The sequence below is a fragment of the Panthera onca genome, chromosome A3, assembly GCF_046562875.1.
Source record: "Panthera onca isolate mPanOnc1 chromosome A3, mPanOnc1 haplotype 2, whole genome shotgun sequence".
Lineage (NCBI taxonomy): Eukaryota > Metazoa > Chordata > Mammalia > Carnivora > Felidae > Panthera > Panthera onca.
This window is the reverse complement of record NC_138341.1, coordinates 36,829,189-36,853,464: the sequence shown is the minus strand read 5'-3', so window position 1 is coordinate 36,853,464 and position 24,276 is coordinate 36,829,189. Positions and strand designations below refer to the sequence as shown.

The 24,276-nt window shown below is 46.1% G+C and overlaps 1 long non-coding RNA gene across 9 annotated transcripts in view; it reads left to right on the top strand.

Moving 5' to 3' along the window:
• LOC132692332 (uncharacterized) overlaps positions 1–24,276 on the top strand; it is a 156,502-nt gene that overhangs the window by 39,918 nt on the left and 92,308 nt on the right. The window lies entirely within an intron of this gene.

The window sequence follows — 24,276 nt, the reverse complement described above, 5'->3', positions numbered from 1 at the left end:
TACCCCCACCTGCTCCAGTCAAGCCTGAACCCATGGCTGATGCCTGCACAATCCTAGATGGTTGCTTGCCCTTCTGCCCTTTTGTTTTTGTATTTATTAGAACTGAAACTAATGCTTAACACTAGAAGGAAAGATAGAGATGCAATCCCAGGAGCGTGAGGCTGGGCAGGAAGGGAAGGGAGAAAGGCTGTGGCCAAGCGTATGGACCTGCCTCCAGGGATTCCCACGGATCTGAGCTCTGAAGCCATTTAAAAAAGTTGTTATTAATGTCAAAAAAAAAAAAAAAAATAGAGGGACTAAATAAACATCTCCTCTGTTACTCTGCACCTGGAGAAAAGCAAACCTCCTGGGCATAATAGGATTTCACCAATTAGATATCCCACGAGGTCTTTTCTGGGTTTAGCCCTCTCCGGGGAAGAAGTAGGATATGTAGAAGTGTGTGAACAGTCGCTGAGGTTCTGGGCAGAGGGTCCAGAGGGGAAAAGGTTTCTACATTGAGTTTTGTGTTTACAGGACCTTTTATGGCATAGGTGTAAAGAAGCCTGGTTCTTACAGGATTAACCACGTTTCCTTTAGGAGCGAGGCAGCCATTGTTCCCGGAGACAGCGAGCAGTGTTTTTTTCATTAACACATTGCACATTCTAGGGCCAAGTACGTAGGTATTCAGTACCCTCATTCCTATTTTTGATATTTTATTTTCTGTTCAGACTCAAGAATTGCATCCACCTAAGTCAGCCCCCGTCAGTAAATGAAATGTTCCAGCAATGAAGGGTCTAAATGTTTCCTAGACCAGACCCCTGCCATGTTTGTGAACAGAAGATATTGGGGCTCAGATTTCATGAATTATTAAGTCTTTTCTTAGATGACTGCGCTCCGCGGTTAGAGAGCAGATCAGTTATTTTTCTCTTTAATGCTAAGCGTTTTCACTGATTTCAGTCTTACTCATTAGAAAATAATCTGCTCACCCACAGATGCCAGGGGTTCCAGAACACAACCGCTCTACCTTCTCCTGTAGACATTTTAGACCTCCCCCCAGCCCCGTTGTGGCTTTCACAGTCAAATGTGAGTTGACTTGCAGTCATTGGTGAGTCGTATTTTTGGAGTATGTTCATCCCCACTGACGGTGTGGGGGAGATAAAACATCCACCCCAGAGCCCTCTGAAGGTCACACACCCTTGGATTCTGCCGTCCGGACAGGAAGGTTTGGACACGATTATCAAAAAAATGCAACGTGACTAAACACAAGTTGTCAATGGCCCTGCTGTAAATTTGTAGGGATTTCCATGACAAATGTTATTTTAGTCATTTAAAAACATCCGTGCACTGAGCCTAATCAGCACATTTTTATTTTTGACATTTTTATATTTTAGGAGGGATTGGAAATGAATTTGATCTGTTTCAGTTTGGAATTTCCCCAAAGGTCATCTTACCAGCTTTAGACCTATGTTGATAACGCTTTCATTTTACACATAGTTATTTTCTGTCCGGTTAAGTGATCACTCCTTGCCTGGTGGGTGGCCTAGTGACTTGGTGATTTCAAAATCCTATGGTGCAGCGGATGTGGACATAGAGGCTGGGCCAGACCCGGCCCGGCTGCTTGCTTGGGCAGTCAGGTGGCTAATCTGTGCAGCAGAGAGTATGTGGGCAGCACAGGGTCCAAACAGGGGAGGACTTGGGTGGTGTAGTTTTAGAGCTTTACTGTTTGGTTGTTGGTTCAAAAGATCCATTCTCAGGGCTCCTGGGTGGCTCGGTAGGTTAAGCACCCATCTCTTGGTTTCGGCTCAGGTCATGATCTCACGGTTCATGTGTTAGAGCCCTACCTGGGGTTCTGCACTAACAGTGTGGAGCCTGCTTGGGATTCTGTCTCTCCCTCTTCTCTCTCTCTACTCCTCCCCTGCTCATGCTCTCCCTCTCTCTCTCCCAAAGTAAATAAATCAACATTAAAAAAAACCCACAAAAAAATCCATTCTGTCCTGTAAATATCTATAAATATACACCCTCTCTAGCCTCTCACCCAGAAAATTAAGAGAGCCTACAATTAATTGTGCCATATGGAGAATTCGCTTTCCTAGAAGATTTTTCCCTTTTCCTAGGAAGCTTATTAATAAATCTTCTTGGTTACTGTAACATTTCAGATATCATAAATACACAGACACACACACAGACACACACACACAAACTAGGTGAGACTTTTTTAAAAGAGAGAAATGATATTAGTTGATTAATCACGATTTCTTTTCAATATCAAAAAGGGCACTGTGTAATAACCTCAGTAGGAGAAGCTTCAGAAATTAAAACAAGTTGACATGTACCCAGTTCTGAATTAAAATGCACATTTGACTTTCATTTTTTTTTTTTTTCCCTGTCAAGCCTTCATAGCTTTTGCAGGACATCAGGCCTTTTCAGATCTAAGGCAAATATGATTTGGAATTATGTTTCAAATTCCAACTGTCATATGGCCATCCACGTGTTTTGCCATTGTTATGATATAGGAAATAATACTCTTTAATCAATAATTCACCTACTGGGTCAGTGATTTTTTTTACCTCCATCTTCCCTTGTATTTCATGACATTAATATTTCCTTGTTTACCTATTAAATTAATATTTGATATAAGCTCACCTATGAGATTCATACTTCATAGTTGCTCGCCTGGGCAAGTAGTTTTTCTGTGATGCCACAGCTCACTTAACTTGCCGTGTACATGTCAAGAAAATTAGCAAGATGCATGTTGTTCCTTATTCTGCAAAACAAATGTCACATGCTGCCTTTATCAACGACTTTTGGTGCTAACAGATGAATTTTAAAAATAAAACTTGCCTTTTCTATCGGCAAGGAACACTTCCTTTTCCCTCCTCCCTCTCCTTTCTGTTAGTTCTTTGAAAATTAGTAAACACTAAATAATCAACCCCAGTCGTCCCCATCTTCGGGGGAATTACTCACCATATTTTCTGCTTACGGTCACTAGGGGCTAATGTCGGGATCCACTATGAGCTTCCTGTTGTTTCACAAAACTTTCCTCAGCAGTGAGAGAGAGTTTGTGTACAGAGTGCTCACGGTGGGTATGAGATAGCACCCTGGTTTATTTTACTTCTGAAATGACTTTTAAAATATCAGTTTTAAAAGTGTGTCTTTCACCAAAACCAAACAGTATGCCCCCAATGTTTCTCACTGGGTTCTGTCCCTGCAGGGATGCTATCTAGGCAATTAGGTATTGGGACTCAACTTCCACTTTGCAAATCTGTGAAAGAATTGCTCATGCCAGCAGCTGTAGAGAGGTCACTCTGTCGTGGTATAATTTACCTGCCGCAGGACAGAGGGGAAAAAAAAATGCATCGTAGAAAATAATCTGTGATCCTGTTCAGTCCTTACGAAGCTGAAGCTATTTGTGGATATAAAAAGTACTGTTATGGGAGCACCTGGGTGGCTCAGTCGGTTGAGCATCCGACTTCAGCTCAGGTCATGATCTCACGGTCCACGAGTTCGAGCCCCGCGTCGGGCTCTGTGCTGACAGCTCAGAGCCCGGAGCCTGCTTCCGATTCTGTGTCTCCCTCTCTCTCTGTGCCTCCCCTGCTCAAGCTCTGTCTCTCTCTCTCTCTCTCTATCAAAAGTAGAAATAAATAAGTAAATAAAGTATTGTTGTGATTCCACTTCTATGAGACACCCATCTTGTACAACTCACAGCAGACTTGAGGTTAGCAGAGCCTCGGGGTGGAGGCATGGAGGCTAGTGTTGAAGGATGCTGAGTTTCTGTTTGGGAGGAGGAAAAAGTTCTGGAGAGTAGCTGCAAAACAGTGTGAATGTGTTTCAGGCCACTGAGTTGTATGCTTCAAATGGTTAAAATGGTAAATTTCATGTTGTGTATATTTTGCTCCAGTAAAAACAAAACAAAACAAAACAAAACAAAACAAAAACACGTGCATGGAATGGAAACAGTGTCTGAATTACTTTGTACAATAAAGTTAGATGCTAGATGTGATTTGCAAAGAATTACAGAAGTTATAGGGGGGAAAGGTCTTCGGAGGCACCACTCAGTCCAGACCTCTGGTTTTGCAGGCCTGGAAGCTGAAGCCCCGAGGGAGCACGAACCACCCCTGAGTGCTGGCGAAACACCAGGCCAGGGCTCTTTGCTGACCCTTTGCCGCCCCTCCCCAGACCTGTCATTCCTTCTCATTCTAGCAAACGGTGCCGCTGATTAGATTCACTTTGTGATAAAGACTTGCAGAAAGGATGTTTTAATCCTGCAGCCTTTAATCTGGATGGCTCTTGAGTTAGTCGGGTATGTCTCTGGGGGACAGCCTCCCAGCCCAGAGGCCATCTCCACTGCACCCGGTGGCCTAAGAGTGCCGTTAGACCCGGGGCTTTCATTTCACGGGAAAATCGTGTTTGAAACCAAAGTGGCTCCCTGGTGGCAGCTTGCAGGCCACTGATTCTCCAAGTGGGTAGTTTGAGACTTCTCCTTGCACGCAGCTGCTATTGCTTTATGTGGGCTTTGGATTGGACAGGGTATCCCCGTGCTTTTACCACCGTAATTCATATTTTGATACAGCTGCTATTCCTTTTTTTTTTTTTAATGTTTTTTATTTCATTATTGAGAGAGAGAGACAGAGACAGAGACAGAGACAGAGCATGAGCAGGGGAGGTGCAAAAAGAGAGCGAGAGACAGAATCTGAAGCAGGCTCCGGGCTCTGAGCTGTCAGCACAGAGCCAAGCGCAGGGCTCGAACTCATGGACCGTGAGATCCATGACCTGAGCTGAAGTCGGACGCTCAACCAACTGAGCCACCCAGGCGCCCCCAGCTACTATTCTTGAGTGTAGCATTCCACTAAGGGAAGCATGTATGTGACAATCATCCATGTGATTTTTACAAGTGGTGTAAATTAGCTGGGAAGCTAAACCCTCAGGAAACAAATTTCAACAAACACTCTGCGGCCTTGCAATATACTTTCCAGAGACTTTTCTGTGATATGCCTTTATTTATTTATCTTACTGGTACCATTGAACAAGTGCTTGAAGCCACATTTGAGATATATATATATATATATAGATATAGACATAGATATAGATATATAGATATATATATGTGTGTATATATATATATATATATTAATTTCACCTTAGTGGAATTAATACTAATTATATTTCTTTCCACCCGAGTCCCGGTTGTAGACGACTTAGCTACTTCCTAGCACCAAACACCCTGCCACACAGCATTTGATGGTAACACATCCGTGTTCAGCGTCAGCATTAATAATTCTGGGTGGAGGCCACGGCCAAATGAAGAAATTGCCTGATCAGGGGACCACAAAGCCCTAATGTGTGAGACAGGCATGACACAATTTTTCTTTCCAAATGAGGCAATACTTTTGCTTTTCAAAATGCGTCTTGCTGAAGAAAATGGCTGCTCAGTCCCATTCACTGGGATAGAGCGTGAGAGATAGTATTTCGGGTGGATTTGTGACTGGGGATGAAACACCATCCCAGTCAGTGGGAAGCGCGAAACATCACTTTCCAGGTCAGGGCTGTTCCAGGCTATTTCTGCGGTCCTTTTGCACAGAGGGTAACCAGAGTAATGGGGCGAAGCCAAGGGAGGACGTCCTGGAATTTAATATGAGACGTACGTCCAAACACGGGTGTGTCCATCAGAGTGTGAAATGGGCTTATCAGAAAAAAAAAAAAAAAAAAAAAAGAAAGGAAAAAACTAGCAGACTCGTGACATTGCAGAGAAGGTGAGAAGAAAAACCTAATGAACAGAAAGAACAAGCAAATGGGGTGTGTGTTTAGGGGGGCATTGGACCCGGCCCAGGCTGCCGGCTGGAGGGACAGCGTAGATGTTTCACATCCAAGCAGCTGGCTGGTTAGGGCAGAAGAGGTTGATACCCGCAGACCTGCCCCTGGATGGGGAGCTGCTGGACAATCTTCCTGTGCCTGGAGTTAAGCTTTTTGTTACCTTAAGACCGTGGCTTCCCCAGCTTGGCAGTCAGTGTTCCTCTGAAAGCCTCTTTATATCGTGAGGTAGTGATATAGGGTCGCGACCGGGAATTGCGTAGACAGTCATAATGGGTGTGGCTCTTATTTCATGGTATTTTGTTTAAAATCTTTTGACTTGCCAGGGCTGCCTGAGCGGCTCAGTTGGTGGAGTGTCAGACTCTTGATTTCGGCTCAGGTCATGATCCCGGGGTCGTAGGATCGAGCCCTGAGAAGGGCTTCTCTCTGGGTGTGGAGCCTGCTTGAGATTCTCTCTCCCTTTCTCTCTCTCCCTCTACCCCTCTCCCCTGCTCATGCTCTCTCTCTCTTTCTAAAATAAAATTAAAAAAAAAAAATCTTTTGACTTCCCAAGTTGCAGAATCGTCATTAATACCAAAACATTTTCCTTTTCTTTAAAGTTTATTTATTTATTTTGAGAGAGACAGAGATAGTGTGAGTGGGGGAGGGGCAGAGGGAGGGAGAGAGAGAGACTCCCAAGCAGGCTCTGCGCTGTCAGCTGCAGAGCCCGACATGAGGCTCGAACTCACAAACTGAGAGATCATGACTTAAGGCCAAAACCAAGAGTTGGACTCTTAACGGACTGAGCCATCCAGGCGCCCCTCAAAACATTTTCCATTAAAGCTATAGTTTATGAAAAGTGCCTAGAAATGCCCCCTGCCGCCTTCCTGAGTCATCTCCTTGGATTTGTTCTTCCCCTGCAGGCAAAGAGATTTATTTCCATAGCAGGGGTTTCCAGTGTCCTGTTTACAGACTTGAGATAATTCTTGCTGGCTTCATGTACTGACCTGCTTTTTAAATAGTCCTGTCACGAAGCTAGGTAGGCAAAGTGATATTTTTATAACAAGGCAAGACTGACTTTCCCCAAAGGGAAAGGACCGTGCTCCACAGAATAGTGAGACCAAATCTCCATTTCTCTTTAAAAGTTCTACCACTGCTTATTTAAAACTGCATGGAATAAGTATCCGAGTCTAGAAGGAGGTGGTGGCTTCCTCCAGGCTCTGTCTGGATGGGGTCAGTCTCCGTGTTGATTTCTCTCCCCTCCCTCCTTCCTTCTTTCCTTCCCAAACTTCTCTTCCTCCTCCACTTTTTCCTCTTGCTTTTCCTTTTGGGTCCCCATCTTCTCTTTTCTGTACATTTTTTAAGAAACAACGTACATAAATTGCTTCAAAAAACAAGAAAATGTTTTTATATTTTTTCTTAAAAAAATGTTTTTTTAATGTTTGTTTTTGAGAGAGACAGACAGAGTGTGAGCAGGGGAGAGGTAGAGACAGAGGGAGACACAGAATCAGAGGCAGGTTCCAGGCTCCAAGCTGTCAGCACAGAGCCCGACGTGGGGCTCGAACTCACAAATCGCACAAGATCATGACCTGAGCCGAAGTTGGTGGCTTAACCCACTGACCCACCCAGGCGACCTTATTTTTATATTTTTTTCTTAAATAAAAAGACATGAATTAAACAGTGCGACCACCCGGTATTATTAGTCTGCAGGAAGAAAGAGGCCGAGATAAGCTGCAAACAACAGAAACACAATTATTTTATTATCATTTTTTTCTTTTTTAAAAAATTTTTTTTAATGTTTTATTTATTTTTGAAGCAGAGAGAGACAGAGCATGAGCAGGGGAGGGGCAGAGAGAGAGGGAGACACAGAATCCGAAGCAGGCTCCAGGCTCTGAGTTGTCAGCACAGAGCCCGACACGGGGCTCGAACTCACAGACCGCGAAGATCATGACCTGAGCCGAAGTCGGACGCTTAACCGACTGAGCCACCCAGGTGCCCCTCGTTTTTTTTTTTTTTTCAATAGTGGAGTGACTCAGAGAGGATTGTACTCCCACCAAGTGGGCCAGACAGGATCGGAGTTAGGGTGCCCTGGGGGCGAGGTGTGTCAGAACACTGGCAGGTGAAAGGAATAAAGAAGCCCCTGGGTGGTCTGAGAGGGGTGCCCCCTGGGCCCACCGGCCTTCCTGGTAACCACAGCCATCTCTTGGCTCCCCTGGAGTGGGACTGTGGGCCAAGCGGGAGACCCTGGTCAAAGGGCTCCCCTGGGAGAAGCCCTCTCTGCTAGTGGGATGGTCCTGTCTGCAAACATGGCCTCTCTAACCCCAACCCCCACCCCCACAGTGTGGCCTGAAACGAGGCCGGAAGAAGTCGCCTGTTAGAGTTTTACGGACATGCTGGAGCCTCTCCTCTGGGAGTGTGTTAACCACTGGTCCAGAAGGCTGAGCTCAGTGACCCAATGCCCACACCCCACCTCCCCAGTCTTTCCAGGGAACGGAGAGGGAGGGGCCGCAGGGGGAGGGGTGGCAGAAGGGAAAGGAGGTGCTGGGTGGCTTTAGGAGTTGAAGCGGGCATTGGGGTGGGCGGGGGTCCCTGGGAGAACCCTCAGGTACAAAGGAAGTCTAAAGTGGGCTTGACCCAGGCTGGCCTCTGTGAGGGAACGGAAAGAAAGCTGTGTCTTTTTCTCTTTCCTTCTATTCCTGTTACACAAAGTATTCCACTCTCAGCTCCCAGAGTTTGGCTGGTTCTGGCTAGTGGTGTGACACTGTTGGGGAGGGGGCCCAGTAACGTGATGACCCTGTGTGTGTGTGTGTGTGTGTGTGTGTGTGTGTGTGTGTAAACGGTATTATTTTTATTCATGTGAATTACCTTGCTAATCATTTCCCAATCTTTATGGCGATTGATATTATTTTGATATGTCTTCAAAATCCATAAGAGTCACGGTCTTGGGTCCCACTTAACACGCAGGAGTGGTAAATTCGATTCACATATGTGGAGTGTCTCCTATAGGCCAAGCACAGTGCCCAGCGTAGGGACTTTGACAACGGACCAAATGGTACCTAGAGCTTAATTAAGACCCAGCGCTAGGAACCAGCACCTTGCCCTTGAACCCAGTCCTGTGCCCACCTCCCCTTCTGCCCTTAGGCCCTGTGTGTTTTACTGGGCGAGAGCGCCCCCAGATTACCCAGACAGCACCACTCGCACGGCCCTGGGAGGCTGTGGCACACAGATGTGGGGGTCAGGGGGCCTCGCCCCGGGTCTTCTTGATGTGATTTGTCTAGGCAGCTACTTCCCTGGGCCTTTCTGTCTGTGAAACAACTTCATCTGTGGAATAAATGAATGAATGGGCCCGAGCCCGTCTGCCCGGCCTGCCTCTCTGTGCAGTCTTGAAGTGTGGATGAAACCTTATCTACAAATGCCCCTGTGAGCTGGGAGCTCCTTTGCAAACCCAAAGGGAAAAGAAGAACGGTATTAGAATAGTCAATCTAACACGCTTCTAATTTCTGTGAAACGCACACTGGATTCCTTCCTTGGCAAGAAGGCCTTTGTTTCCTCCACCGCAGCCACACTCCGTATGGCCCACTTAGCCTACCTTGGAAGAGACTCAGTGCGCCAGCGTGGCACTTCCTCCCGATTTATCCACAGCGGCCTTCCATCCAACGTGCCCTCTTCTTTTTGCTGACCTCTGCCCCTGAGGACGTCTAGCAGAACAGAGGCCTGGGTGTGCCAAACATGTTCTAGCCTTGGTTAGGAAGATCATACACCCACAAACCTCCGAAGCGAAATGTTGTTGAATTGGATAAACGGCCTTTGTGGAGCTTTTCTTTTCTGTTTCATTTCAAGGAGCTGCTGATGTGGTTAACGGGGCAAGTTTTGAAAAGAGTTTTGAATCCGCATCGAGGGGAAAGGCTTCCTCCTGGTGCGTCCTAGGCGCTTGGGCAGAGTGTGGAATGGGTCAGTGAAAGAGTGAATTAATAAATTAATATTCAGGGATGATTGCCAACAGGCAAGCCCGCGGGATAATGTTGATTTCAAGGTATGGCTGGGGAATCTGATAGAGGGAACCATCTGATGAGTGGTCAACTCGAGCTGTCCTTCCTCCCTAGCCCCTCAAGTGGGTCCTCTTCATGACTTTACAGGAGGAAGTCCCCCTCCTCCCCTGAGGGCATTCTGCACTTGCACCGATGGAGCAAGCCTGACCCATCCCTGATGCTCACCGCAGGGCATGTGGGCTCGGCCCCTCCATAAGGCGCTCAGTCCTGTAACAGACGGAAACTTGAGGCTCACCAAGGTGCAAAGCTGAAGTGATGAGCCTTTTCCAGGTCTGCTGATAATTTGTTTTTAGCACAAACTTGAACACCCAATAGTGAAGACGGTTTCCTCTTTGCTCCAGAAGGCCTCATGTGTAGGAGATGGTAAACCACTTCTCACACGCTGGTACTCCAGCCAAGGTGCTTGGTGCTGGCCAGGCAGGGTCAGCCAGCCACAGAATCTGTCCCGGAGAAGTCGCAGTCGAGCCAGGTATGTGGCAATATGGACAAACAGCCTCTATGGAAGAGGCTCCATGGGATTTGGGATGGTGGCCATCAACTTAAGTGGCACTGAAGAAGACATAGTAGGAAGGCAAGAACACTGGCTGGGCCAACAGATGTCTGCCGTCCTCCCCTGACTCCTCATTTACTGTCACCTGCAGAAGTGGACCACCCGTCTGATGGCTTCCGACTCTCTAAATCAGGATACTAAGAGGGACACCCGGGTGGCTCAGTTATTCGAGCGTCCGACTTTGGCTCAAGTCATGATCTTGCGGTCCGTGAGTTCGAGCCCCGCGTCGGGCTCTGTGCTGACAGCTCAGAGCCTGGAGCCTGTTCTGGATTCTGTGTCTCCCTCTCTCTGACCCTCCCCCGTTCATGCTCTGTCTCTCTCTGTCTCAAAAATAAATAAACATTAAGAAAGAAAGAAAGAAAGAAAGAAAGAAAGAAAGAAAGAAAGAAAGGTACTAAGAGTATCTGGCTCAGAAGATTGGGCAAACTTGATCGTTTACACAATGTACCTGGGACACTACATCGGCAAATGGCAGCTGTCAGCTTCCTTCACCTCATTGTACCAGTCTGTGTCAGCCCTGGGACTCTAGTAGGTCCTGAGCAAGCAAGTTGACTCTTGCTACCTGACAAACTGTATCCATCCACCATTTGTGAATCCACGAGGCAGAGTCTCACCAGTGCCCACTCTGCACCAAACACTGTCCCGGGAGGGGACTCAGGGAAGCCCCGCTTTCCTGCCCCAAGAGCCTGAAGGAGCCAATCTTGACATCTGGGACCTTGCAACTATGCCAGGGAGGCCTGAAGCATGAGGCCTCTGGGTTGCCCGGTGACAAGGTCCATCCTCCCAGGGAGAGGTAGAAGGAGGTGCCTTTCAACCCACAGAGTGACATTTGAACTTCTGTTAAGTGTGGGGGGTGGTAGCACCGAGAGAGAGAACGGCCTGGACCATCTGCACCAACTCCTGAGTCCCAGTGGCCAGCGGGGGCCAGACTGTGGTCACCCCCAACGGGAGGCACATAAAAGGGTTGGGGAAGCCATGTCCCAAGAATTGAGGTGAGTCTGGGTTTGAGGACAGGAGTTACTCTTCACTCATTGCTGGCAAGAAGCAAACAGACCATCGGGACACCTATGATGTTGTGCTTCTAAATGAGTCCAAACGGAAAACGACAATGGATTCCGAATTACTTCTTGGAAATAAATTGTGGGTAAATACCATTTGCTTGAAGCCTGGAAACCCTAGTTTCCTTTGGTTTGTGTTTTTAAATGCTTTGACGATGTGGTTTGCTTCTCTCCAAGAAAAAAAAAAGAGAGAGAGAAAAGTAAATAAAGGCTGACAACCGAGTGAGATCACAGCCAAGAATTCTAAGAGCCCACAGTCACCTGGGGCACGACGGTTGGCAACAGGGGACAGAAATTCAATATGGATGTGAGATCCATTCCAAAGGCATCAAACCCAACACCGAGATGAAGAAAATATACATTTCATGATGGGGCCCACATTGCCATCCTTCTAAGGGGAAATGTAAATGAGGATGTTTTTAGGGATTATTTCCACTTTGTCACCAAACTGAGATGTTGTCCTTGCTCCCTGTCAAGGGAGGATTGTGGCTGTTGTTCTCGGGAAGCAGTGGGGCTCATCCCCTAGCAACAGGCAGCAGCAGAGAGAAGGCTTTACAAGCAGTGTCGCCTAATAAACGCAGTGGGAACAGTGTCAACAACAAAGACAGCCACGGAGGGAGGGACACTGGAGGCAGAGCTTGAGGCGGGAAGGGAGTATGCCTCCAGCCGTAGGCAGGTGGGAAGGAGGTCTCTATGAGGTGGGAAGCCCCTCTGATTTGCTGAAATGGAAGATTCCACATTTTATTTTGCAGGCGAGCTAGGATGGCCGTTCTGAATTAGTTCCATCGGAAGTGCTTTAGTGCTGTATTGTAACTTTTTTTTTCTTTTTTTCTTTTTTTTTTAAATTTTTTTTTTTAACCTTTTATTTATTTTTGAGACAGGGAGAGACAGAGCATGAACAGGGGAAGGTCAGAGAGAGGGAGACACAGAATCTGAAACAGGCTCCAGGCTCTGAGCGGTCAGCACAGAGCCCGACGCGGGGCTCGAACTCAGGGACCGAGAGATCATGACCTGAGCCGAAGTCGGCCGCTCAACCGACTGAGCCACTCAGGCGCCCCCCCCCCCTTTTTTTTTTTCTTAAAGCATCCTACTCAAAACCAATCCATAAAGCAAATTTGCTGATCAGCTGTCCCTGGGACCTCTGTGTGCTAGCTCAGAAGCTCATTCTGGTATTCAGAGGAACTTGTCAAACGGGGCCTTTTAGAATCTAGAAGCAGGGCTCCCCGGCGCTTGGGGGAGAGTGAAACTTCTTCATTCTAGCCTTCCTCAGAGACTGGCTTTGCTGGTCTTCACGCACCCGTTTTTGTAACTTCTCAAATGAATGTCACAGCACAGGCAAGTAGAAGAAGGCTCTTAAATAAAGTCCAGGTGTTTGGGGTTTATAGAAGAAATCAAGGTTGCTATTTTCCACGAATGAGATGGTTGCCGAGCAGGTAACAGGTTGCAATGGTTATTGTCCTCTGCCTGTTCCCCGGGCCCCTTCGCTGCTTCCTTTTCTAACTGCTCTGTCAGAACCCGGGTGGGGATTTCCTCTGGCCTGGCTCTCCTGGGCTTGAACGGCAACCTATATAGGCAGATTTCAATGCTACGTTTTTTTAATCGTTTCATTTTATTTTTATCCTAAGTGTATTGCTGCATTTTTTTTTTTAAAACAAAATGATTAACAATGAAAGAGTTTGGTTTGGAGAGAAGCCTTTACAGAAAACAAACTATAGAAAGTAATTCACGAGGAGTGCAGTATATAAAAAAAAATTTTTTTTTCTGTAACCTTTTAAAAACAACGTTACCAGCTGTGCTATCACAAGACTGCCCTTGACCTCCACAATGTGAATTAAGGCAGAAGGGTCGTAAGCAGCAGAGTTCCTATCTGACTGTACATTTTTGTCACCTATATCAACAACCATTTCCCTTTCTGTTTGAGAGATCTATGAGATCCCCTGCACGAGGTTCTGTGGTTCAGGGCTGGTGGTGGCTGCAGGGTAGCGATTTCACTCGGGTCTGCGACAGCTTGTCTTAAGCTTCATTGGTCTTAGAGCTTAATTTCCGCTCCCAACAAATCGGGCAAAATGGAAAGTGGCTTTTGGAAAAGAGTGGGTGAGCGACCGATCCATGCACCAGACGTCCTTCTGGAGAGAGACGGTGGTGATTCACTTACCCATCTCTGAAGAAAATAGGTAGCATTACTACTTCTTGGTTGCTAAACCAACAGACAAAAAACTATGGACCCATGTTCCTGGCTGAAGATAGGACGTTTATCCAGGATCTTTTATTGTTCCTTTGATAGGACTTCTATCGAGACAGTTTTAATCGTGGTGAAACGTTTGGTGTCGCTCTGGGTTTTCCTCCTTGTCGTCAACAATTTGAGGTGTGAAGTGAAGGAAAGCCCGTCTTATCAGAATGTTCTTTCCAAGACAAGTCTCGGCGAAGAAGCAGGCTAAAGAGTTCGGACTCTTCTCTATTTCAGGCAACACCGTGCTTATCAATAACTCCCCCTGGGTGCTCTGTTCACTGTGGCTTGCTCGGCTCTGTCACCATCCCTGTGACGAGGTGTGAAAGTGGGCTTATATTCCACTTGTCACCCAGGGGCTCCACTTTCTGTTTAGTAGATCTTCGGTAAGGAAGTGAGAAGACATGAGGAGATCTGTATTCAGTAAATAAGAGTTAAGTCTTTTCAGATTTCTGGGCTGGAATTTAACAAAACAAGGTCTGCTCACCAAAGTGGTTACATCTAAACTAAGTATAGACTGGAGATAAATCTGACAACCCCTGACATCTTTAAATGTCAAATCTACCACCCATCACAGATGACATCGTACCTAATGATCGAACTCCCTTTAAAATATACTCACGTAAATACATTTTTGTGAAACCACAAGCTGTTTCTCTCAGTTTTGTTTTCAGCTGGCTTTGATAAAGAGAGTGATTGGCATCCTACAGTTAATTAAACAGCTTTCAAGCCACCATCAATGAAAAGTTTTAGGTTCAGAAATATACTAGGCTCTTCCTAGTCCAAGAGTTTCCACAGTGCTTTTTAATTGTGCTAACAGACCCTGTCAGAGGAGAATAACTTAGCCCTAGCCTGGGTTTACAACCCAAATTATCCTGTTCTTGTCGGTCTGATCTGTCTTTGTTCACTCACTGTATCACTAGCATGATGGCTTCGGTTGACACTAACAAGAAACGCGATTCCTGTGTCTGTGTTCACTTCGATACAACAGTGTTTAATACATTACACAGTCCTTATTCTTGTACACATTTCATTTTGTGACTAGAAAGCTACTTGTTTTCTCTTTGTGGAAAATAGAAAATCAAATGAGAGAGACTCATTTCCAGGTCAAGAATTCTGAGTAACCAGGTTTCTCTCCTCCTTGTCTGTCTGAATTCTTTTCTCTTTTTCTTTTTTTTTCTTTTCTTTTCTTTTTCTTTCTTTCTTTTTTTTTTTTTTTTTTTTTTTTTTTTTTTTACCCAGTAGCAGTTATTTGTAGATTCTGGGAAACTATTACTTGCTTTCAAAATAAATAAATAAAAAGCCTGGTCTTCCGATTTTACAGTTGAACCTTCCCTAACCCTTAAAGCCAGGTTACTTTACCAAAATTGTCATCAGTTCATACATGATGGATTGGCTTCAAGTAGAAAGGGATATCTAGCAAATTGGGGGGAAAACTCTATTTTACTTCCGCCCAGGACTGTCTCTGAGTAGAACAATGGTATTTGAAAATCTTGCCGTTCACAAAGGCATTTTGTGAAAAGAAAAGCTAGCTAGTTGCCCATGAAGTAATTATGCTGAGGACAATTTTTAATATGGAAGCGCTCACGTTTTGGTTCATAAACTTGTAAAGAAAAAACAGTGGGGAATTTCTTTTTAATGCTTCGAACATTTCTTCAGTGAAAGCTCTTCTACTGTGCCCCTCGGCTCTTAAGAAATTCCCGGGTTACAGATACAATTGAGGGCGAACTCGAATCTGTTCCGTGAGCACGGCCTTTTTAGTTGTGGTAAAACAGAGTTAAAATGACACCCGTTTTGAAGAAAGTGCTTCAAGATCATGTCATGTTTCACTCTTTCCAGATGACTAAAATCATCATCATTTCCCAAGTCTTACCTCGGGGGAAGGGGACATGTGTGGTTTAAAAGAGTGGGCAAGTATTAGTTAAGGTCAGGCTTTTTCTGAATGTGAGCCTTCGATGGTGCTGGGTAAGGGCAAGGGCAGATCTTCTAGGGTAAAATACTCATACAGAAAAATCTCTTAAAGTAACAAATTCAGGTGGTTACCATAGTCTTCTCTATTCCCTGTCATCATGCACTGTAGTGTTCATTCAAGGCTTTTTGGTTTGTGTGTTTTTAAATGCTCTTGTCTTGCCTAAGTCAGGATTGGAACACAAAAGCATGAAGTGTAAAGTCTGAATCACATGTTTCAGGTCTGGAATTAAACGGCATAACCCATGACCTTGAATAGAAGATGTCATTACATGAATACCGTCACCGGGTCACGCTCACCAAAAGCAATGTCTACCTCTCCCCAAGAGCGTTTGAAACTGACCACAAATGTGTCCAGTGATTTTAAATCCCCCCCTGCTAAGCTTTCTGTCAGTCAGCGTAGATTTTCAGTGTCCTTCCTGAGTTTTGTCATTTCTTTCTTTTTAGTTCTTTTTACTGTTTGTTTGCTGGTCTATGATTTATGAAGAAATCCACTTTCAGAAGAAATAATGACTTACTCTCTGTGGGTGTTTCCTTTCTTTACTACCTGAAGAATTTTCGAGTATGAATAGATTACAAGAAAACAGACCTGTGCAAAGAAGGTAGAGGAAAAACATGAACTAACTTTTCAATTGTTTGAAATGAGGGGGATACTGGGCTGAATCTACTGGTGTTTTTCAAATTGTTCCTCAAGTTAATTAGCCAAAGCACAGAGTAGCAAGCATTTCTTTCTAATATAGATGTTAAAAACAGCTTAGCTTTTCTAAATATAAATAGCAAAGACTAATGCTCTTAGTATTGCCTGAAAAATTTAGAAATGTCTGCAGGCTGTTGTGAACAATTGTGTCTTTATGGAGAGTTGTTTGGGCTTTTTAGAAACTCATTAATTTGATTGTAAGCGTCTGAGTGTTATCAGGAAAAGAAGCTTTAGAAAATGGTTTCAGAATGTGTCATTTTCTCCTTGGTTTAATCTGAGATGGTGTGTGGGCATGCTGGTATTTTAAAAGGCTAAAAATGGTGTATAATTGCTATGCCTTCAAATATGAGGTAGGGCTGCAAACAGAGAAGTTTTCTTCAATCGTCTCTCTCTGACATTCTGCTTGTCTTCCAAGTAGTAATTCTTGGATTTTTAGCAAGGATTCTTTCATTCTTTTTTCATTTTCAATTTGTGTTACAATTCAGCAAGAACAAAATTTAAAAAAAAAAAAAACACAACAAACCATGTCAGCTTTCTATCGTTTTGATCTTAATATTTAATGTTTCATAAAATTAAAACCCTGTGTTTTCATGTTAACTAGTTTCATTATTATTTTTTTTTTTTTTTTGTGAAATGATTTGCGGTATAAGACTGCCATTTGGTTTCAATATTAATCTATAAGATGAACTACGTGGGTGTCATTTATTTTCAGTAGTAAATAACTGCTTCACGGGTTATTTTACCTTAGCATAATTCCACTGATTCCTCTGGGCTTTTGGTCTGCGTGGTCAAATAATATTTGATGTGTGTGTGTCTGTAAAATAAAAATGACATGCTGCCTCATTAAAAGCAAGTTCATGGTGTAATGGTGACCAGAATTGGGGAATGTCATGTAGTTGGTTTCAAAATCCAAGCAGTGGATTATTCATTAATTATTCTTTTTTCCAGGAAAAGTCTGATTTGGTTGTTGCAAATGTGGATTTACTAGAATTCTTTTTTTTTTTTTTTTATAAATCATTTATGTGTGTGTGTCATTTTAACCTTAAAAGGGGTTAATTTAGCAAGAATAGATACCTTTTCTGTTTGTATTGTGGCTTGTTCAATTTCTCATAAACTGTATTTGGTAGCTAAAATGTTGAAAGCAGTTTGGGAACAAAATGTCTGCTTAAACCATGACAAAATTGGCCACAATTTGCCGATTGGGCTGATAACAAAAGCCAGCAACACAAAATAGGTAGAAAAACAGTTTGTTCGGTGATGTGAGACCACTGAAGGTCTTTATGCAGGTTATTTTTTTTTCATTCTGGTGTTTATGTTGCGCTGGAAGATAAGTTTTTGCTCTCACCCATAGATTTTGATTAACCATTTCATCTGGTGGATTTCTTTTAAAACTCCAGAAAACAAAGCTGTTCACCTGGGCTCTGAGACACATCTGAGTTGAAATCCAGCTTTGCCCCTAAACCCCACGTCTCATTCAGGCTCCACCTGCTTATAAATGTCTCAAAGCTCACAATTTGATCTTTTAAAGCAGCCCTGAAATGCCATTGTTTCAGGTTTTCACCATTGACTTGTATGGCTCTCACTAACTTTTTTGCAAGTGTCAAAGAAAAATTACAGTTTGCAGTTTAAAAAAGAGTTCTCTCCCCGAGCATGCAGTTGAGAAAAACGCCAACAATTAAATGTACACATCGACTCTCCTGTAGCTTCACAGACTGTGCAAACATATCAGGGTTTTAACGCGAGACAATACATTTTTTCAAGCGATAGAAAAAGACAACGGCACCCTCTCTCCTCTCCGTTGTTTTGACTTCTCCTGCCATGCCTGCGTGTGTGTGTGTGTGTGTGTGTGTGCGCGCGCGCGTGTGTGTGATGGTCTTATTTTTCTGTCTTAAAAATCAGATACTCCAGGGCAATAATTAGGATGAGGCTTATGTTTCTACTTATCTAATCTTTGTTTTCACAAATAAATACAAATAACTCAAACTGAAACTTGATGGCTTTGGTGATAATAAAATAGCAGCCACGGGGAAATTTTCTTCATTTTAATGTTCTTTCACAACCCACATTCAGTTTCGGTAGGAAAATTATTAACCTTTCAACAGCCTGCTAAGACATAGGCTCCTAATACACTCTGGAGGATGATTTGCAGGTTTTGGTTCTATTTTGAGACTTGGTTGTACAGTTTTTTCTTTTTCTTTCTTTCTGTCTTTCTTTCTGTCTTTCTTTTTCTTTTTTCTTTCCTTTTTTTTTTTTTTAAGACCAAGGGCTTTCTTTGACAGCGATAGCAATGACTTGAAATCCTTTCGACTGGTATCTTTTCAGCGCGTGCATATTTTACAGTGTTCGTATTTATATTTGATCACGGGCAGAGGGAGGGCTCCTATTTCCTGTTCTCCTGCTGTCTGAGGCTGTGAAAGAGGAAATGTTCTGTAGCCTCACCGGTTTTCCTCATTCTAATCCTTGGGTGGACACTGTGAGTCCCGTGTCCCCATTTTTCAAAATCCAGCTGAGCCGTATTTCGGAGAGGGCCAATGGCTCTGTGTTAAGCATCTGGCTTGACTCCTGCCTGCCTTGGGTGGCCTCACGTCAGTGTCCGTCACTCCAGAGCAGGTCAGGCCCGTCTGGGATTGCGGTCCTGAAGGTCTGCGTAGCCGCCAGCTTGCATGGAAGGCTCAGCACGGGGGTTTCTCCCTGGCTGACTGCTGTTTGGTTTACACCTCTGGTAGGGGCATGCGGGGAGGTGATCATGATCTGGTAACTCCTGTGTCTTCACCCGAAATGCACAGCAGGGCAGAACGTGGGACAGGAGAGGCACTGGGTGCGTGGGGTGATCTCAAATGGCAGTTTCCATTTTAGGTGTCTTCTCCAAGTCTGGCTGGGACGGCCACACCTGCAGAGAGGGCCCTGAATGGGACGTGCCCTACGTCTGGCGAGGCTGGGCCTCGTGACTCATAGTCCCCTTCTCTGTTCCATCTCCCCCACCCTTGCAAATCCCCGGCCTCCCCAGTGCCCTACCCTACCTGTTCCCACCACCCCGACGAGGCGGACGGTGGAAGCTGAGGAACATCTTGTTATCTGTGCGCACCTCCCTCTCTGCCACTTTCAGTGTCTTCCTCCTCCTCCTCTTTCTTCTTCTTTTCATACTTCCTGTATGGGGTTAGTGTTTTTCTTTCTTAATACTAAACAAACTATGTTTTTAATGTTTTGGGGGGGGGGCGTGACCAGGAGCACCTGGTCACGTTGCCGCCTACCTGCCCGGTCGTGGGCTTCTGCTGGTGCCAGGTGTCGGTGCGAGCAGAGCTCTGAAGCCCAGTGGGTTTTGCCCCCGCCGCTCCTCCCAGGATAGCAGTAAGGAGGGTCGAGCTGGTGAAAACATTATCCTCCTCAGGGAAAACATACTGAGAGCGAATGAAAGGAGGGCCACGGTGGGGCAGGGGGCCTGCAGCTTGGCTGAGAGAGCAATGTGATGACTTGGGGGGGGGGGAGGGTAATCACTGGTACAGGTTTAGTATCCCAAAGGGCTCAGCCTATTCCAGGCAGATGAGCAGTACCCAAAAAAGGAGATTGAGGGGCACATCGTACCCACCTTCCTCCCCAGGTCACTCCAAGAACTTGTTGAAAGTCTCAAATAGCCTCTGAGTCGCTGGCTCTTTCCTGCCACCGTGGGGATCTCAGGAGAGAACCATCCGGTGAAGAACTTGCGAACAGTTGACTAAATGGAGAACGTCAGTACATGGCCAATGTGCGGTCACCCGCGGTCACTAGGGACCAAGCCCATGTCTCCTTATCCAAGAGCATCGCTAGGTCTTCTGAACATCAGTCACCACTGGGGATTCTTAGGCGTGTGTCTGAACCACCCTGAGACATCCCTGGGCCCCGCTGCCAAAGTTTCCAATCTAGAAGGTCTGGGAAAGGGCTTGCAGATTTGCATTTCTAACAAATTCTCAGGTGACGTGATGCCGCTCGTCCAAAGACGCGTGTTGAGAAACACTGGTTAGGGCCATGGGCCGTGGGTGATGGGAATACCTAAAAGGCCAATGTCTGATGGACCTGTTGGCTGTCTCCATTTTCCCTCCAGCGCCAAGTCCCTTCGTGTGCTCGGCACTGCCTCTACGATAAACCCAGTCCTTCAGAGTTTTGCCTCTCTTCGTAACTAGAGAGCAAGTTTACCCGTAGTTTTGGGCTTTCACGGTGTCAACCAGACTACAGGTCTGCTAAAATGGTTTTGAGGTTTAGTTCTTTGAAAAGTGGGTTTTATCTCAAGGGTAGTGAAAGTGGCCAAGGCGAGGGGGTGGGGTGGCAGGACTGGACCAGGAAATAATCCAGTGAGGGCCACCCTTGGGTTGCCCAACCCTCTTGTCTCCATTTCTTCAGTACAGATGGAGGGAGGTATTTAATAGGTACCTCTCTGTACCAAAAGATGGGCAAACTTCCAAGATCCATGGGGGAACGAGCTGATTGAATCACCTGTGAGCTCCTGTTCAGCCCGGAAAGGGGGCCGAACATCTTGATCGGGATGCGAGGTGGGAAGGTGGTTGGCACCATTTCACCAGCTACTTGCAGAACTCCCTGTTGTCTTCCAGGTGGGAGGGAGGAGCCTAGTAGTGCCAACCTGAGAGGGCCGATGCCACGCTTAAGGGAGGGCACACGTCTGAAACTGTGTCTGACATATGGGATGTGCCCGATAAACGGTGGCCAAGAGGACCTGGGTGTGTTCTGGGGCAGCCCGGGGATAGGCTCGTGCTCTGCTAACAGGGGTTTTGAGGGACACGGAGTCTTTTCTGAACCACGTGTAGGTCTGTAATGATGCGTGGAACACTTTGCAAAAACTGCTTCTCAGGGGACATCCCCTCAGGAAAGGCTCTCGGTCTGCTCAGAGTTACGTGGCTTTGGCTCTAGAAATGGGAGCCCCCTTCAGAAACCAGGGAAGGGGGGCCCCTCAAGCGTGGGTTTCTCCCTCCCCTGCCCTGACATGTCTGGCAGCCCAGAAGCCTAATAATTTACACAAGGGACCCGTATCACTTATCTCCGAAGTTAATCTGTGATCGTTTTTGGCTGTGGCCTCGCAGTTTTAACTTTCTGAGAAACGAAAACAGTGGAGTCCCAAGAGCTGGACACCTTGGTGTTGTTGAATACACTCTATCCTCCTGGGCAGCTGTTTCGAAATCTCAAAAAGTTGGCTCCCAACCCTGTCAGACTCCACCATGAGTCAGCACGAACAGGATGTGAGTGCCTGGCCTGTCATTTTCCCAAGCGTTGACAAAGACTCTGGTGCAGAACAGGCTCAAGTGTGTGTTCTGTACATGGGTGGCTGGGGGCTCTGGCTTGGCCTTTCAGCGGTGAGACATTGACAGCACCATGGATGTTACAGCAAACTCAAGTCTCTGGCTTTGCTCCCCCGCCCCCGTGCCCCGGTCCTTACTGCCTGGGAAAGAGGCTTGGGTGAAACCATCCAGTGAACCATCTGGTCTGGGGGTGGATGTCTGAGCTACTGTTTTCTTCCCCCTTCTCAGTTTCCCATGCCTGGAGCCTTTCCTCTGCCATTAGGAACAGAAAGGGAAGGATCCGGGAGCTAGCTCAGGGAACATCCAGAAGGTCGCCTGGGCTCCATTTCGGGTCCAAGACGAGGGCTTGTATTTGCAGTGTGATGTTTGTGACCCTGGGGCCATGCCTCAGATCTGAAGGAAAGTGAAGTTGGGCGCGCAGGGGGAGACCTACTGGGGGGCCCTTCAATACTAGAGATGTAATTCAGCCAGACTGGGAGTGAGCACAGGAAGAACATGTGACCTTTGGGACTGTCCAATGTGAGGCTGGTGGTTTCCACCAACTATCAGTGGATGCTGGCATGTGGGAAGCCACATGTGTGACTGGCTCTTAATTAGGGGCAGATCTTTTAAAGTTCCTGAATGGGCTCTCCTAGGTTGTTTTTTGAATGGTAACTACATAGCAGGCCAACATGGAACCATTATGGATTTTACTTATCCATGCAAGAGCTCCTGAACAAGCTAGCTCTGAATTTAGGGACTAGATAGGAAGGATCCACATCTCGGTCCCAGTAGGGTCCCTTCCAGTCTGATCTTAGGACAGTTGCCAACTTCCTCCCTTCGGGTGCCTGTAAAATGAAGGTTGAGCACGTGATCCTTAAAGCCCTGCCACGTCTCACTCTGTGATTTTGGTCAAGGTCTGCATGGTTGGATGTCTGTTACTAAAGTCTGCCCGGGCTGTCATACTTTGGTGTTTCATCCCTCAGAAGTGGGGTAACTGGAGGACAGCACAAGTTCCTAAGCCATCTCTCTATCTCAACGGCGACACTAGAGGACCCAGGTTTTCCCTTGCACCCTTCTCCCTGGCTGACACATTTCTTCGCTCCTATTTTCCCTTTGCCTGCCCAGGAAGGCACTGCATAAGAAATCTTGGGGTCAGTTTCCAGACGTTAAGCCACAATAGAAAATGCCAGCTCATAGGACACAAATCAGGAAGCTGGTTTTCCCAACAGATGCATCTGGGCAACGCTCTTCCCAGAATGTCAGATACCACAGAGCCAGATTTATCACCTTTCAGAAAGCCCGGTATTTCACTGCCACCGGCAAATGGGGCCCTTGACAAAAAACAAAACAAAACAAAGCAAAACAACAATAACAAAAACCCTCAGTCTGCAGGAGTTGATGTGAATCAGCTAACGCATTTGCACAGAAGGTTAGGGGAAAGGTAGAAGGAACAACAATACAGAGTTTCCAGAAATAAATGCAGACTATCACAAGTGCCACGCGAGTGTTGGGAACAGCAGGGACGATGAGTGTTAAGGGGAGCTTGAAACTCTGCCACTCAATAGAACTCTGCCGGCAAAGGCTCCAAAGTCTCCTTGTGCAAAAAGGGTTTGGGAAGCACACAATGAATGAATTTCAACAGTTTTCTTTATTTCCTAACTTCTCAGCGTCTTTTGTATGCTACTGTGCATTGTGAATGAATCTCTAGGGGGAGGATGGAGTTTTTCCAAAATCGGGCACCCCTTTCCTCCCTTTTTACAGAGAATTTTGCGCCATTAACAAAGGTCAGGAAATGGGAAGGGGCAGGGGCAGCTGGTTTTCCTGGGAGACTCAGGGCTGCATCTTGGGCAGGTTGCACATGGAGGGGACGGCAAACCCAAGGAAGCTCTGAGTAGACAGGCAGAGCCCGTATCTTCTCTGCCCATCAGCAAGCAGTGCCCGGTCAGAGAATACGTCTGCAAAAGCACAGACCGGTGTGGATTTGACCTCCCTCCCATGGCAGTTCTGTCTCCTGCCTTCTCTTCCTCCCTTGGAATGTCTGAGCCACAGATTTAAACGCAAAGCTGGCTTGCAGGGCCATGATCTTTGGGGGAGGGGACATCATCTATATTCCTGCATTGACCTGTCCCTCTGCCTGCCTTTGGAAGGATCCTTTCACTTGTTTGGGAACTGAGAATAAGCTTCCGCAAACAACCTGCTGCTTGGGAGCCAAACCGTACTGGTCTCAAGTGGCAAAGTGGTTTCAATTAGAACCTCTGTCCTTAGAGCTGTCTCAGCCCTCTGCTGTCCTCAGGGCTTTTGTATGGTCAGGGGCCCCTTCTCCCTCCACCTCATTGAGACTCCTTGGTGCCAGTCACTCCATTCGAGATGTTTTGGTGCACCTGGGAGGCTAACTCTCTTGGGATGGAAAGAGGACAGGGGACCAGACGTTCAGCCTCCATATTCCTTGTCCCTCCTCACTGGGCTGCAATTCCCTGGTGACCTCTCTCACGTCTCTTTGGACCCTTGAGGAGTGCTGCTCGGTGTAGCACCTGGGCAAACACTGAGCAAATACCAGACTTGTCCTGAAAGTCCTGTGTGACCCTTTAACAAGGCCAACAGGAGCACGTAGGGGAAGAGCCTCAATGTGCCCCAGCAGTAGACCCTGACCCAGAAGGTCAGAACTAACTTCAGCTTTCAGTAAACAGGTAGTGG